This window comes from Macaca thibetana, chromosome 18, assembly GCF_024542745.1.
Source record: "Macaca thibetana thibetana isolate TM-01 chromosome 18, ASM2454274v1, whole genome shotgun sequence".
Taxonomy (NCBI): Eukaryota; Metazoa; Chordata; class Mammalia; order Primates; family Cercopithecidae; genus Macaca; species Macaca thibetana.
This window is the reverse complement of record NC_065595.1, coordinates 18,279,475-18,293,655: the sequence shown is the minus strand read 5'-3', so window position 1 is coordinate 18,293,655 and position 14,181 is coordinate 18,279,475. Positions and strand designations below refer to the sequence as shown.

The 14,181-nt window shown below is 41.5% G+C and overlaps 1 protein-coding gene across 20 annotated transcripts in view; it reads right to left on the bottom strand.

Annotated features, from left to right (window-relative positions):
- Positions 1-14,181, bottom strand: part of RNF152 (ring finger protein 152) — an 86,440-nt gene that overhangs the window by 20,071 nt on the left and 52,188 nt on the right. The window lies entirely within an intron of this gene.

Below are 14,181 nucleotides of genomic sequence, written 5' to 3'. Positions count from 1 at the left end.
TTCACAAGCATAATCATAGCTCATTGCATCCTTGAACTCCTGGCCTCCAGCAATCTTCCTGCTTTACCCTCCCGAGTAGCTGAGACTACAGATGCACACCACCATGCCCAGCTACTTTTCCAAAAAACATTTTTTTGTAGAGATGAGATCTTGCCATCCTGCCCAGGGTGCAGTGCAGGGACACAATCATAGCTCACTGCAGCCACCAATTCCTGGCCTCAAGTGATCCTTCTACACCCCAGCCTCCGGAGTAGCTGGGACTACAGGTGTACACCATTTCACTGGCAAATTTGTGTATTTAAAACCCAATCCATAGGTATTGGTTTAGGAGAAAAAAAAAAAAAGTGGTGATATTCTCAGGGTACTTTAGTGTGCTTTTAGAAACAAAGTTTTCGTCCAACTTCATATTCGTATTTCCCAGAGAAAGCCATAGAGTAACAAATACAACTATTAACACAGGCATATTCAAATACATATTGAGTATGAGGCACTACTCTAGGTTTGTGGAATCTAAAGAAAAAAGACAGGGTACTCTCCTGCTAAGGCCGGTGGGGAATACAGACAGCCATGCTCAACATGAAGAAACTGCAGTCATGTGATTGATCTGGGCTTCACGTGGAAGTATCAGGTTGAACTGGAAGAAGGAGAACTTATGTCTGTCTGGGGCAGCCAGGAAGGATTTTTCAAGAAAAAATACCATTTCAATTTCAAGGGTGAGGACTCAGCAGACACAAAGGCACAGAGACCAAGACGAGGGGAGGCAGTGCCTGGGGTGGTTACGGGCAGGGACCAGAGCCTGGGACCTCCAGTAAGTCAAATCCCCCTGCAATAGAGTTGTTAAGATTAACATGCATTCATACATGTTGAGCATGTAGGGCGGCACACGGCAGGTGGTTTAGCTCTTCTCACAGCAAATATCACCATAAGGGGAGGCGGGAAGGAGACGCAGGGCACAGCCTGGAGGACTGGCCTGCCCAGCGGTGTGCAGTGTGGCAGTTCTCAGGATGACTAATCAGCTCGGCCAGAGGAGGCACAGACCCAGAAACAGACGGGGGTTAAGGTCCACTCTGCTGGCCCCAGCGCTCTAAAGCAGGGGTGGTCCGGAGGACCAGAGCGGCTGTCCCTGCAGCAGGGATGGGCCAGGTCACTAGGGGGCAGCAGAAGCAGAGAGCAAAACAAGGCCCAGGGAGAGAGAGATTGGGGAAGGGAGAGAGAGAGATTAGGGGAGGGAGAGAGAGAGAGATTGGGGGAGGGAGAGAGAGAGATGGTAGGGAGAGAGAAAGAGAGAGACATCGTAGGGCAGGTGAAGGTGAGTGAAGAGGGGAGAAGGGGCAGGATGCCATCCAAACCTTTCCCCTCCTCTTCCAATCCAAAGCAAGGGGTGCTGAGAAACGCCAGGCCTCCAGGAGGAGCTGGAAGCGGAAGTTCTTATGTTGTGAGAAGCAGCGAGAATCTGAGGAATGGAAGAGAAAGGTCGGTCCCCTCCTATTCTGTAATCTGGGTTTTGTCCTGTAGGCTGTGGGGCTTGTGAAGACTTCGGAAGGGCAAGTGTAACTGTTATAACTGCGTTATTATTGCTATTAATATTCTTACTCTTTTAGCCATTTCAAAGTGTATAATTTGATGGCTTTAAGTCACCATCATGTGTAGCCATCCCCATCTATTTCCAGAGTGCCTTTTTTTTTTTTTTTTTTTTTTTTTTTTGAGACAGAGTCTCACTCTGTCGCCCAGGCCGGAGTGCAGTGATGTGATCTTGGCTCACTACAACCGCTGCTTCCCGGGTTCCAGTGATTCTCCTGCCTCAGACTCCCGGGTAGCTGGGACTACAGGCGTGCACCACCGTGCCTGGCTATTTTTTGTATATTGAGATGGGGGGGGTCTCGCTATTTGGCCAGGCTGGTCTCGAACTCCTGACCTCAAGTGATCCACCCACCTTGTCCTCCCAAAGTGCTGGGATTACAGGCGCGAGTCACAGTGCCCGGCCCTTTCCAGAGCTTTTTTTATCATCCCAGACAGAACTCCATACTCATTCAACAACCGCTCCCCATTTCTCCTGCCCCCAGCCCCTACTAACCTGTCACTGTTCTGGCTCTATGAATTTGCCTGTTCCAGGTACCTCTTAAGAGTGGGACTGTACACTATTCATCCTTCGACCAGTGTCCTAATATTTGTCTGGTTTATTTCATTAAGCATGTTTTCAAGGTCCACCCACGTTGTAACATGTATCGGAATTTCCTTTTTATGGCTGAGTAATATTTGATTGTGTATTATTTTTTCTTTTTAAGCCACTCTGGCAGTAGAGTGAGACATGAATTGGCAGAGCCTGAACTAAAGGAGAGAGAGGCAAGGCTGGAATGAAGGTAGGGATGAAGGAGGAGGAAGAAGGCTTGGAGATTGGCTTGAAGTACAGAGAGCTGAGAGTAAGGGAGGAGTATAGAAAAGATCCGTGATTTCCCAGTGAGGCAACTGGATGGAGGAAGCATTTCTGAGGGGCACAGCTGTGACAAAGTTCAGCAAAGAGAGCGGTATCTGAAGGTTACAGAAATGGCCAATACTCTCCTGCCCCTTGAGATTTTGTAACTAGCAAAGTCCTGACTTGTATGTGTAATTTAGACAACTATTGGGAAACTAGCTTTACCCTATAATTTTATTTATATGAAGTTATATTTCACCAGGTCTATTATCAGACAATAAAGAAATAGGTATTTCCATTAATAGGCCTTCTAGAAAGAAACAAAGGATATGGAAGAGACTATGAATCACAAATATTTATGTTTATAGAGATTAAACCTTAACAGCACTCAAATTCTCCTCATCTCTGAAAAGCTGCAGCTAAGTACTTAGAAGGGGTTCTGTGCGCCAGGCTGGAGCTGGTCTTTAGGTCCTCAGATCACCACTGTCTCTAGACCACAGCCACTTCTCGTCTTGTAAATCCCTCCCGCTCTAAACCCTGGGCTGTGATTACAGAATCAGCCAGGGGAAAAGCTCAGATCCATCATCTTTCCCTTTGCTGCTTATTCAGCTTGAGCTCCTTCCTCCTCTCTGAGTGGACACATTTTACAGACGAACGAAAGCTTGCCCAGCACAGTAGATGGCACACACTGGGCACTAATTTATTCAATAACACCAGGATGAAAATGCACCCTGCTCTTATTGTCTCCCTCATTATCTCCGTAATAAGAATATTCAACTTTCTAAGGATCCAGGAACTGAAATGTGAGGTTATGGATTATTCACACTTTTATATCCAAGACTATACACAAAGTATTTAAGATGTAAGAAAAAAAATAAGCAATTGAGAACACAATGCTCACCTCCTACTGTCACTAACTACCCGCAAAGCAAAACAAACAAAAACCACTGTAAATACATTTTCTATGTCAGATAGAAAACAATAATTCATTTAATTAAAAATGTTACATGTTAATGACTTCTGTTTTAAAAAGTGTCCTGTTAAATGGTAAAAACTTTGAGTCCTGTCATCAATAAGAAACAATTTGGCTGGGCGTGGTGGCTCACGCCTGTAATCCCAGAACTTTCTGAGGCCGAGGCGGGCGGATCATCAGGTCAGGAGATCCAGACCATCCTGGATAACATCGTGAAACCCCGTCTCTACTAAAAATACAAATAAATTAGCTAGGCATGGTAGTGGGCACCAGTAGTCCCAGCTAATTGGGAGGCCTGAACCTGGGAGGCAGAGCTTGCAGTGAGCCAAGACCGGGCCACTGCACTCCCGCTGGGTGAGAGCGAGGCTCCGTCTCAAAAAAAAAAAAAAAAAAAAAAAAGAAAAAAGAAAAAAAGAAACGATTTACTTCCGGAACATTTTTAAAAATTATGTAACCTATTTAAAATGTAAATATTATCATAAATATAGTAGTATGTGGGGGGGGTGTGGGTGTGTGTAGGGGAGTATGTCATGATCTATAATCATACTCACACATACAGGCCAAATAAAATCCAATTCATTTTCTTGAAACTACGAGACACAGTTCCTAAGCCTTGAACTGGTTTTGTTACAGTCGTTGCAATTGTCCTTCATAACATCAAATGTATTCAATTTTAGGGGAAGTAAAATATTCAAGTCATATTTGTAAACTTGTGAGAGCCATTAAACATCTGAATTAATCGATAATGATCAACACTTAATAGTAATTTCTACCAATGCAAAAGGATATATTTTTGATTGGGGTGAATGCATTCTAAAGCATTTCAGATGTGCACAAGTAGGAAAGTCTGTACTAGTGTTATTCACAGTATATGGATTTTCGTTTTTAAGTGCACATGTATATATGTACTACTTAACTAAAACTACTTTAAAAATAAAAATGTCTATTTTTACAATATAAAATATTTATTTGTCCTAAGCTAGTCATTTTAGTTAAAGTAATTAAGTTTCATTTGGTAAAAACTGCTATTCTAATTCAGTAAGACAAAAATATTTCCCAAATAGCTATGCATACCCTGTAGAATTAAGCCTGTTTAATCCACAAATAACATCTTGAGTTTCAGCTTTCATTTCCTTTGTGAAAATATTCTCAATAACTTATCTTTCTCAGAATAGTCATGAAAAGTATCTAAAATCAATAAGTTAATATTTTTTAATTACCCAAAATATTTTAATTACCCACAGGTAGAATATTTAATTCTACCTATGAATTAAAAAAACAGCCTGATTTAACAGGCATGCATTTTATAGGCAGAAAATCCTTACAAGAATCTTCTGGGCCAGCAAATAAAACTGACAGGGTTTTAAAAGCCACCCTGTGTTTAGAGCCCACCTGTATTACTAGGTCTCGCCAGATACAAAGAACATGGTTTCAATCACCAAATAGTAATTAGATGATAATACATCTTGCCACTCGGCATATCATGACCTTCACTCCACACAGGGATATTGCTATGGCTTTTATCAGTCTGTTCCCATTTTATGAGTACCTATAACATGGAAAATCTATATCTGCTTAATTCAAGATATTTATCAAAGCAGAAGAAATTGTAAGGCATATATTAATTCAGTCACTGTGCCAGTTAAGGGATGGCAGCGTGCTTTCTTCCACTCCTCAGCCTGTGTCTCTACTAAAATGCACTGACTTCTACCAACAGAGAAAACTATTATTTCCTTGCTTTATGCATATTCTGACGCCTTTCCTGGGGATGCAGCAATACTAGGAGTAAAACAACAAATACAGATTTAAATGAAGATAGATTTCTCACCAACCATTAGCTGATGTAGCTCTCAAGAATCAGATTAAATTGGCTTATTGAGACAGCCAGTCTATTTCAGAAAATAATTCTCTAACTAATACTCTCAAGTTATTGAGTCACTTAAAATAAAACAAGGTGAAATTTAACCTACATTAAAAAGAAGGCAGAGGTAGCAAAGCCTCAAAGAAATCCAAGTTTAAGGTGATTCACAATGCCCCACTGCCACAGCTGCAAATCCAATTCCAGCTTCCACCAAGAACTCCTGTCCTTCAAATGATCGTTTTAATTGTCGAAACTCCTCTGCATTTCCCCCTAATGGAATATCAATGAAACCACAGAACCACAGACACACACAAACACGATTTCCTGAGGAAGTGATTCTAGGGCTAACATAACTGAACACGAGGGCCGTCTGTTAGTCTCATCTGTTTGTTTTTCTTTAGCTGATGGGAAACATTACAAGAGCTCTCAGGGCCAAAGGGACTATGCATTTTAAAAATGTCATCCATCCCTGAAGCTGGATTATAATAAGCAGATAAAGAGACAAAAGCATTGTGACAACAATTTGAAGAGATTTTTCTTTCTGTCCATAGATCTAGAATGGGGTGATATATCACCTCAGGTGACCTCTCTCAATTATAGCTACTTTCATAATCTGGTTGCCACTTGGGCTTTTTAGAAAAAAAAAAAAGTTTTATCCACACGGTAAAATATCAGATACGCTAAGAACACCAACTCCTTTAATTATGTGTGGTTAGCAAAACTCTAATGCAAAACTGCTCTTTTCCACAAATCAGCAAGTCATCATTCACTCAATCAACCATCCAGTGCTTTATTAAGCACCTACTATGCACCAGACACTGGAGCAAAAGCTGTGACCCCTGGTTAGTTGTCCAATCTTATTTTTGTTATGTCCTGGCTTGAATCCCACACTCCAGCAACTCTGAGTCACTTGCACATCTCAAAAAGCAACGTGCGTTTCTCATCTCTAAGCCATTCTTTCTCTTAGCTTGGGATGCTGTCCTTTTGGCCTGGAACCAAAAAAGAGAAGGACAGCATCCCAAGCCAAGAGAAAGAATGGCTTACAGATGAGAGAGGCACATTGCTTTCAGCTCAAATGTCTATCACCTCCTCCAAGAAGCCTTCCCATTCCCCACCAGCTGGCTTAGACACCACTTCTATGTTCTCCTAGGACCCCTTTCTAGAATGATCATATTCTGTGTCCTTGTGTCTCCCACACTGAAAAGTGAGTTCTTTAAAGGGCAGGAATACACCCAGCATCTAGCCAACTGATGGACTCTGTTGACCTTTATTTACCTTCATCTCCCTTGGCTACAAAGAAGACCCCAAGGACAGGGATCTGGTCTGGCTTGTATTCTTTCTGCAGTACGTAGGCAATGACTGGCACTCAGTAAGTGCTCAATAAATGCTTGTAGAAGGGGTGAAAACTAACTGAAATTAGGCATTTAAAAAAAAAATTAGGCATATCTGGCTACCAGTATTTGTAGGCAATTCAGAAATCATAAGTATAGTAAGATTCATACATGATGAGTATGCTTTTATTATATCTCCTCGCAGAATGGTTAGTTAAAAGAAAGAGTTACTAGGTAGGTAACTAAACTCAGTTGTTAAACTAGTACTTCTACAAAATAATCTGAATCCATGCTTCATAATGTCCACAGAAAACCTGATAAATCAGTGTCTGGGGGTAAGGTCCCGCTGCAAAGATCTGCAAAAAGGCAAGGTTCCCTGGGTGATTCTGATGCCAATTGAGGGTTGAGAGTCACTGATAATTCCTCACTCTAACTAAAAAGGGCTCTAACAATTTGCCCCAAAATAGACACTCTCAAACATTGCTAAATGGGAAGACAAAATGGTAGCAGGGGAATGTGGCATTATCCAATAAAGCTACATATGATTTAACTTTTGACCCCGCAATTGCATTTGTAAGTATTCACTCTGAAAATACAGCTCCATAGTACAAAACACCATATTTACAAGGTAATTCATTTCATCATTATTTGCCATAGGAAAAAATTCTAAATTCCTATCCATAGGAATCTGACTAAACTGTATCTCTCCACCTGATGGAGTAGTATGTGTTTGTAAAACAAGAATAAGAAAGATGTTTATGAATGGCTTTGGAATAGGAGCCAGGTTATATTGTTACGTGAAAGAGTTCACCTTATTTCAAGGTGAAAGAGTAAGAATATATATTTGCTTATTTTTACAAAAATAAACACAGAAAGGACAAATCAATTAAAGGAAAGGGTCACGAATAAGGAGGCAGGTGGGAACAGACAGTAAAGGCATGGGAGACCTCTTTCAATATGCCGTTTTTGAATTTTTGACTTTTGATCCATGTAAATATATTACATATCAAACATAATAAATTAAAAAGGATGAACAAAATCAAACCCTAAAATTAAATACAAACAGAAACAAGTAAACTGGATTCAACTCAACAATAGAACCACATTCAAATCTCTTTTGAATACAAGCACTCCATACGCCTTTAGTGGGGTACATTCTGTAACAATAATAACTGTAAAGCAGTCTTGAACTTTACCTAGTTGGTTAGTTGTTGGTATTGGTATTGATACTAGTATAGTAGTAATTCTGAAACTATTTTGTATAGACCATATGCTAAAACAAATAAGCAACTAGATTGATATTGTCAGAAAACAAGGCCAAGACTTTCTCACTGTGGAAGGAGAGACAAAAATTTTAGAATGGGAGAAGGTGAGAAGGAACATAGTTGTACTGAATTTAAATTGGAACCATCAGATTATGCCCATGATTTAAAATAATACGTAAATTTCTAAGCCTTGTCAACTGAAAGGCCTAGAAACAGTGACAGTCCAGTAACAATGAGCACACTTAGTTCCTAGATCTTGGTGTCTAAATAGCATTTCTCACTAAAAAGAAGCTGACATCCTTGGAGAAATGGTTGATTCCAGGTCTACGGGAGGGAAAATACAAAGTGAGCCTGGAATGTCCTTTTGTGCTATCAAGTGGGGACATGGGTACATGTCAAAAGGCCCCAGGAGCCAGCTCACAGTGGAGTGGCCAAATTTGGAAACATCTGAATATTTAAAAAAAAAAAAAAAGGGGTGCTATAGACGTAATGTCTGTGTCCCCCCAAAATTCATATGTTGAAACCCTAACCCCCAATATGATGACATTTGGAGGTAGGGCCTTCGGGAGGTAATTAGGTTTAGATGAGGTCATGAGGGTAAGGCCCCAAGATGGGATTAGTGCCCTTAAAAGAAGAAGAAAAGATCAGCACCCTCTCTCTCTCCTGCCAAGTGAGGATACAGCAAGAAAGCGGCTGTCTGCAAACCAGAAAGAAGATTCCCACCCGAACCTGACCATGGTCAGCACCTTGATCTTAGACTTTCCAGCTTGCAGAACTATGAGAAATAAATGCTAGTTTAACCCACCCAGTCAATGTTGTTTTGTTAGGGCAGCCCAAGCTAGCTAAGACAGATGGTGATGTTTTATAAGACATTGAATTAAAAAAAAATCCTTGACTCCATAGTAACACTCAAAGAGGAAAACATACAGAAAAAGAAGGGGAAAGAAAGGCAGGGATAGAGGGGGAATTACGATTGACTAAACTTTTTGAAAGCCACCATTTTACCATCTCCAATGTAATCACCAATTTAGGCATAAATCATCAATAGATGCTAAAATCATTAGATTAAAGCTTTTGAAAGACAGGATATTTACATGTCTCAAAGTATCAGCTCACAGATTGCTTATTAAATGATAAAGAGAGTTATCTTTACAGATATCACCTTAACCGAAGATCAACTTTAGCACCCTCAATAATGGAAGAGCTGACATCATGCTTCCCAAGGTGATGCAATGGGAAGAAGGCAACATCCCTTATGAGGTATCAGGCCTAAATGTTCGTCTTGCATCCAGTCATGACAGGGATGATGAGACATGTAGGACTAGTCCTGGGTCCTCAAAACTGTCAATGTCATGGAAAGGAAAACAAAAAGCAAAGAGATTGTTCTAGATTTTACTAAGAAGATGAGGAAACCAAATTTTATTCATGAACCACAATGAGATCCAGGATTGAGTGGGGAAAATGCCCACAGTGATACAAGGCATTTTAAAATATGAACTGCATATTAGATAACATTATTTAATTAATGTGAATTTCTTAGGTGTCATAATGGTGCGATTATGTCAGAGAATGTCCTTATTATCAGGAGATATTTACTGGAAGTATTCCAGGGAAAAGGGTCATGATGTCTGCAAATGAGATGAAATGTTAAGACTGCTGACTTTGTATCAATCTCTCCACATTTCTGCATATTTTACATTTTTCAAAGTATTTTTTTAATTACTATGGACTTATCTGCATCCCCATATAACAAAATCCCTCGCACAGATCTCCATTCCACCTGTTCCTTTTATTTCTAAGATTCTTGATAGGAGAAAGCCTCAAAACAGGGATAGCAAGCCTCTTGTGCTTCTAGAAAAGCTGCCAATAGCCCTTTAAACAACTTGTGTGAGGATCCACAAAAATAACGCTTCCTAACTTGGTGCTGTTCTTGATATAATTTCTATTTTGCGCAGACAAAGTGTCTAGCAGAGTTCCTGGCTCACAGCACCCAAATGCACTCTTCCCTTCAGACTTTGCAAGGATGGCCCACAAGGTCCTGGGGATCTGGATCCAACAAAACCTAGGCCTCATCTCCTGCCCTCCTGTCTTCACCAAGGCTCCACACAATCTTCAACCTCTGATGTCTTGCCTCTGTGCCAGTCTTTGAAGAAACACACACATGGTTCCTCTGACTTGAAGGCTTCCCGCCCCCACATACAAAAGTAGAGGTTCCTTCCCTCACAAACCCTCAGCCTTTATCAGTCCCTATTAAACAATTCCTGTGCTGCATGATAATTACTTGTTCATTCACCATTCTCACCCCCATCAGACTTTGTTTCCTGTAGAGCAAGAAACACATGTTCATTATCTTTGTAAACTGCCGCATCCAAAGCACATACTAGGCATTCATATCCTTTGGTGAATTGAATTAATATGAAACACAAACAATCCTAATTCAATTTCAGACTCCTCTTTTGGCTCTTCATTTGCTTTGGCATGTTCAAGGGACCAAAGCAGCAATCATAAAAGACTCCAGAGATCGGCCCTGTAACCAGAGACAGAGGAGTCGTACTTACATCCTCCCATTTTGGATCTGCACTTCCAGCCAGCCAAATTTTCATTAACATTAGCAGAAATGAATCTCAAAGAACCAAGATTCAATGAAATGGACCTCAGTGTGAGCTTAAACCAACCTCCTTTTCTAGAACGAACAGTCATCATTCCTCTGAAGTCCCTGGCAACCCCCCAACTTGGTCCCAAAGCATCTATAGATAGCCACAGACAGTCCCCAGACAGCACTAACATTCACGGCCGGGAAGAGAAGGAAGAGCTGCGGTTTATCAGGATGGCACTAGAGGGCCGACAAAGATTGATGCGCCTCCCTCCGCTGTTCACCTCCACGTTCAGATCTATCAGTCTTCATCCAGCCTTTTCTCATGACTCGACTCCTTGACTCCCTCCTTTTGTCAGCTGATGCTTCTTGACCCTAAATTGGCTACAGCACATCCCACCTGCCCTCTCATCCTCCTTGTCCCTGTGAGAACCTGCTTCTCTGCTGATAATATTAGAAACTGCCCATTCACTCTCACCTTCCTTACACTTCTCCAATCCAAGCTGAACTTGGCCGTCATCTTCTACAACTTCAATAAACATAATGTTCACCCATCAGATCCCACTTTGTGGCAAAATAAAAAAAAAAGTACTAATAACTTTCCCTCCTTGAATGATTTGACAGTAAGCTGCAGGCCTGAGGTCCTGTTATGCCCATATGCTCCAAGTACTTTCTACATAACTGCAGTACGGTCATTAAAATCAGGAAATCTACTTTGGTACACTACCACAGATCTCATCCACATTTCACCCAGTGTTCCTCCAAGAATGCAAAGGGATAGAGCCTAAGATCACAGGTTGCATTTACTTGTCATAATCCTTTAGTCTTACTCAATCTGCAACAGTTCCTAGTCTTTCTTTGACTTTCATAACGTTGACAGTTGTAAAGATTTCCAGAAGTTATTAATATTTCATAGAATATCCCTCAGTTTGGGTTTGTGTGATGTTTTCTCATGAATGGATTCAGGTTTACCTTGGTTTTTGTTTTTATTTTGGAGAGGAGGAGCTATTACAGAAGCAATGCCATAATGTTCCCACTCCATCCTAGCAGGTAGTGGTGTTGTAGTAACTTTGCTCACCTGTCCCTCCTTGGATTCTCCTCCTCTTTTTACATTTAAGAAGTATTTTGTGGAGCAATACCCTGACTATGTAAATATCCTATTCTTTATCAAACTTTTGCCCACTAATCTATCACTCTTAAAAATGTCTCGCCTAAATTAATTACAACTGTAATAATTGCCAAATGATTTTTTAAATCCCATCTTTTTTTTTTTTTTTTTTTTTTTTTTTTTTTGAGACGGAGTCTCGCTCTGTCGCCCAGGCTGGAGTGCAGTGGCCGGATCTCAGCTCACTGCAAGCTCCGCCTCCCGGGTTCACGCCATTCTCCGGCCTCAGCCTCCCGAGTAGCTGGGACTACAGGCGCCCGCCACCTCGCCCGGCTAGTTTTTTGTATTTCTTAATAGAGACGGGGTTTCACCATGTTAGCCAGGATGGTTTCGATCTCCTGACCTCGTGATCTGCCCGTCTCGGCCTCCCAAAGTGCTGGGATTACAGGCTTGAGCCACCGCGCCCGGCCTAAATCCCATCTTTTCTTCCACATTTATTAGTTGGCATTCTAGTGAAGTTAGAACATTCTCACTTATTTCCTATATATTTATAGTGATATGGACTCATAGATTTCATATTATTCAGTGATTTATGATCTATTACACTATCTTTATTCTGATGCTGAAACTGTCCCAGGTTTCAGGTTTCAGGCCAAGGTGCTTGGCCAGGGCAACCACCTCCAAGCTGGCTCCTGTGCGCTTTTGATATGTCCCCATCATTCTTTGAGCACTGTCTTACTTTGTGACATGAAAAAATATTTCAGGCTCAATTTGTATTTCCCCATCCCCAGGCCCAGATTCAGCCATTTCTCCAGGGAGCCCTGGCTCCTTTTAGTGAAAAATGTCACTTAGAAACCAAGGCCTGGGTAACAGGTGTGCTCACTGCCACTGGGTATCACTGCTCCCATGCATGCCCATGGGCACGGCTAGGAAATAAATGTAACCTAAATGCCCAGGGGAGCTTATTTGCTCTTTCCCTCATGTAAGAACACAGCAAGAAAATACTGTGTGTGACCAGGAAATGGGTTCTTACCAGACACTGAATGTGCCAGTCTCTTGATCTTGGATTTCCCAGCCTCCAGAATTGTGAGAAACAGGGTTTTGTTGTTTATAAGCCACCCAGTCTATGGTATTTTGCTATAACAGCCTGAATGGACCACAGTGTCCAAAGTCTTGCTCCCACAAAGTAGGCAAGCCTCAACATCTGTAAAATCTCCTAGGATCCTGGTCTGTCTCTTCTTCATAACCCAGAACCCCAAGGGGCTGTGGGTACAGGGCAGAGGATGGGGGTGGGGTGGGTATTCTGTCTCTAAGTGGTCCTTCTTCTCTTCACATTTTAGTCTGGAAACTCCTAGTTCTATCTGACTGCATCATCCTTGCCATACTCTGTGCATATGCTTCTAGCTTGTGGCTTCACAGATGGATTTTTTGGAGTCCCTGGGTCCCAGGGAGCCTGAGAACTAGTCCTGAACCTTGCACAATTCCATTCCAGCTCCCAGAACCCAGCTCCTAGAAGGGGGCCTAGCACCCAGGGACCTATTTGTTCTAGAGAATTCTCCCACTGAAAAATCCAAAAAGGATGTATATTTTTAATAGCAATAGTCCATCCTTCCCTACATTAATCTCTAATGGATAGACAGTGTAGCATGTACCTTTCTAGGTTCATGGAAGTGACAAGGTCTGTTCTCTTCGGCTAGTTTTGCATTTCGGAGTCTTTTTCCTTCCCTACCTGTGAAACCACAGCTTTCTAAAAGCACGACTGTTATTCCTCCCTTAACTGCTCTTCCCAGCTTCCATCTCCAGAAGCACCTGTCCATCTGGGTAACACAAAACCACACATAAATTATCTGGTTCCTACTACCTACTGCAGGAGGCTGGCATGGGGTGAGAAAGACCCATTGGGCACATGAAGCAGCAGTTCACAGGGAAGCTGATCAGAAGTCAGGCTCGGTCCATTTCAGATTTCATCTTCTGCTTTTTAGAAATTCCTGCAGGGTTCCATACATGATGGAAGTTTAATAAGACTGTCAAGCTAACTAGCTGTGATTTCTAGTTTCCCATTAAAAGTCACTACAAAGTCCTAAAATTCTGGACATGAGAGAGTTTTCACTTTATCAAGGTGGGAGAGGCATGTAATAAATATCTGCAGACCTGCAACATAACATGACACTAGTTATTAAGGCACAAGGAGCCAATATTCATGAAATAGTCCCTTCTCCATTAATAATAGCTACAAAATGACATAGCCCACCTCTGTGCTGTGCTGCAAATTTATACTATTTAAGACTAACGAATAAATGAACTTGAGCTGGATCTATTTTTGGTGTAGAAGAGTAAGATCTTTCCAACCATCATTTCAGACATGAACCTGTACTGAGTCAAGGTCACCCTTTCTAATCTAGGGATTCTTAACTTTTGGGGGTTAGAAGTCACTCTGAGAAAGTGATAAGGCTTACAGACCCCTCTACCTCTGAGTGGGTAGAGATGCAGAAAAATACACATTTGTACAAAAACAGAATTGTGTGTATAATTTCATGGAGTGCAATCACTTAAGCCTCTCCATGAAACCACAAGTGAAGAACTGGTCTCAAACTTCAACATGCCAGTGAATCACTAATCCTGCTTTCAGTGGCAAAGTTG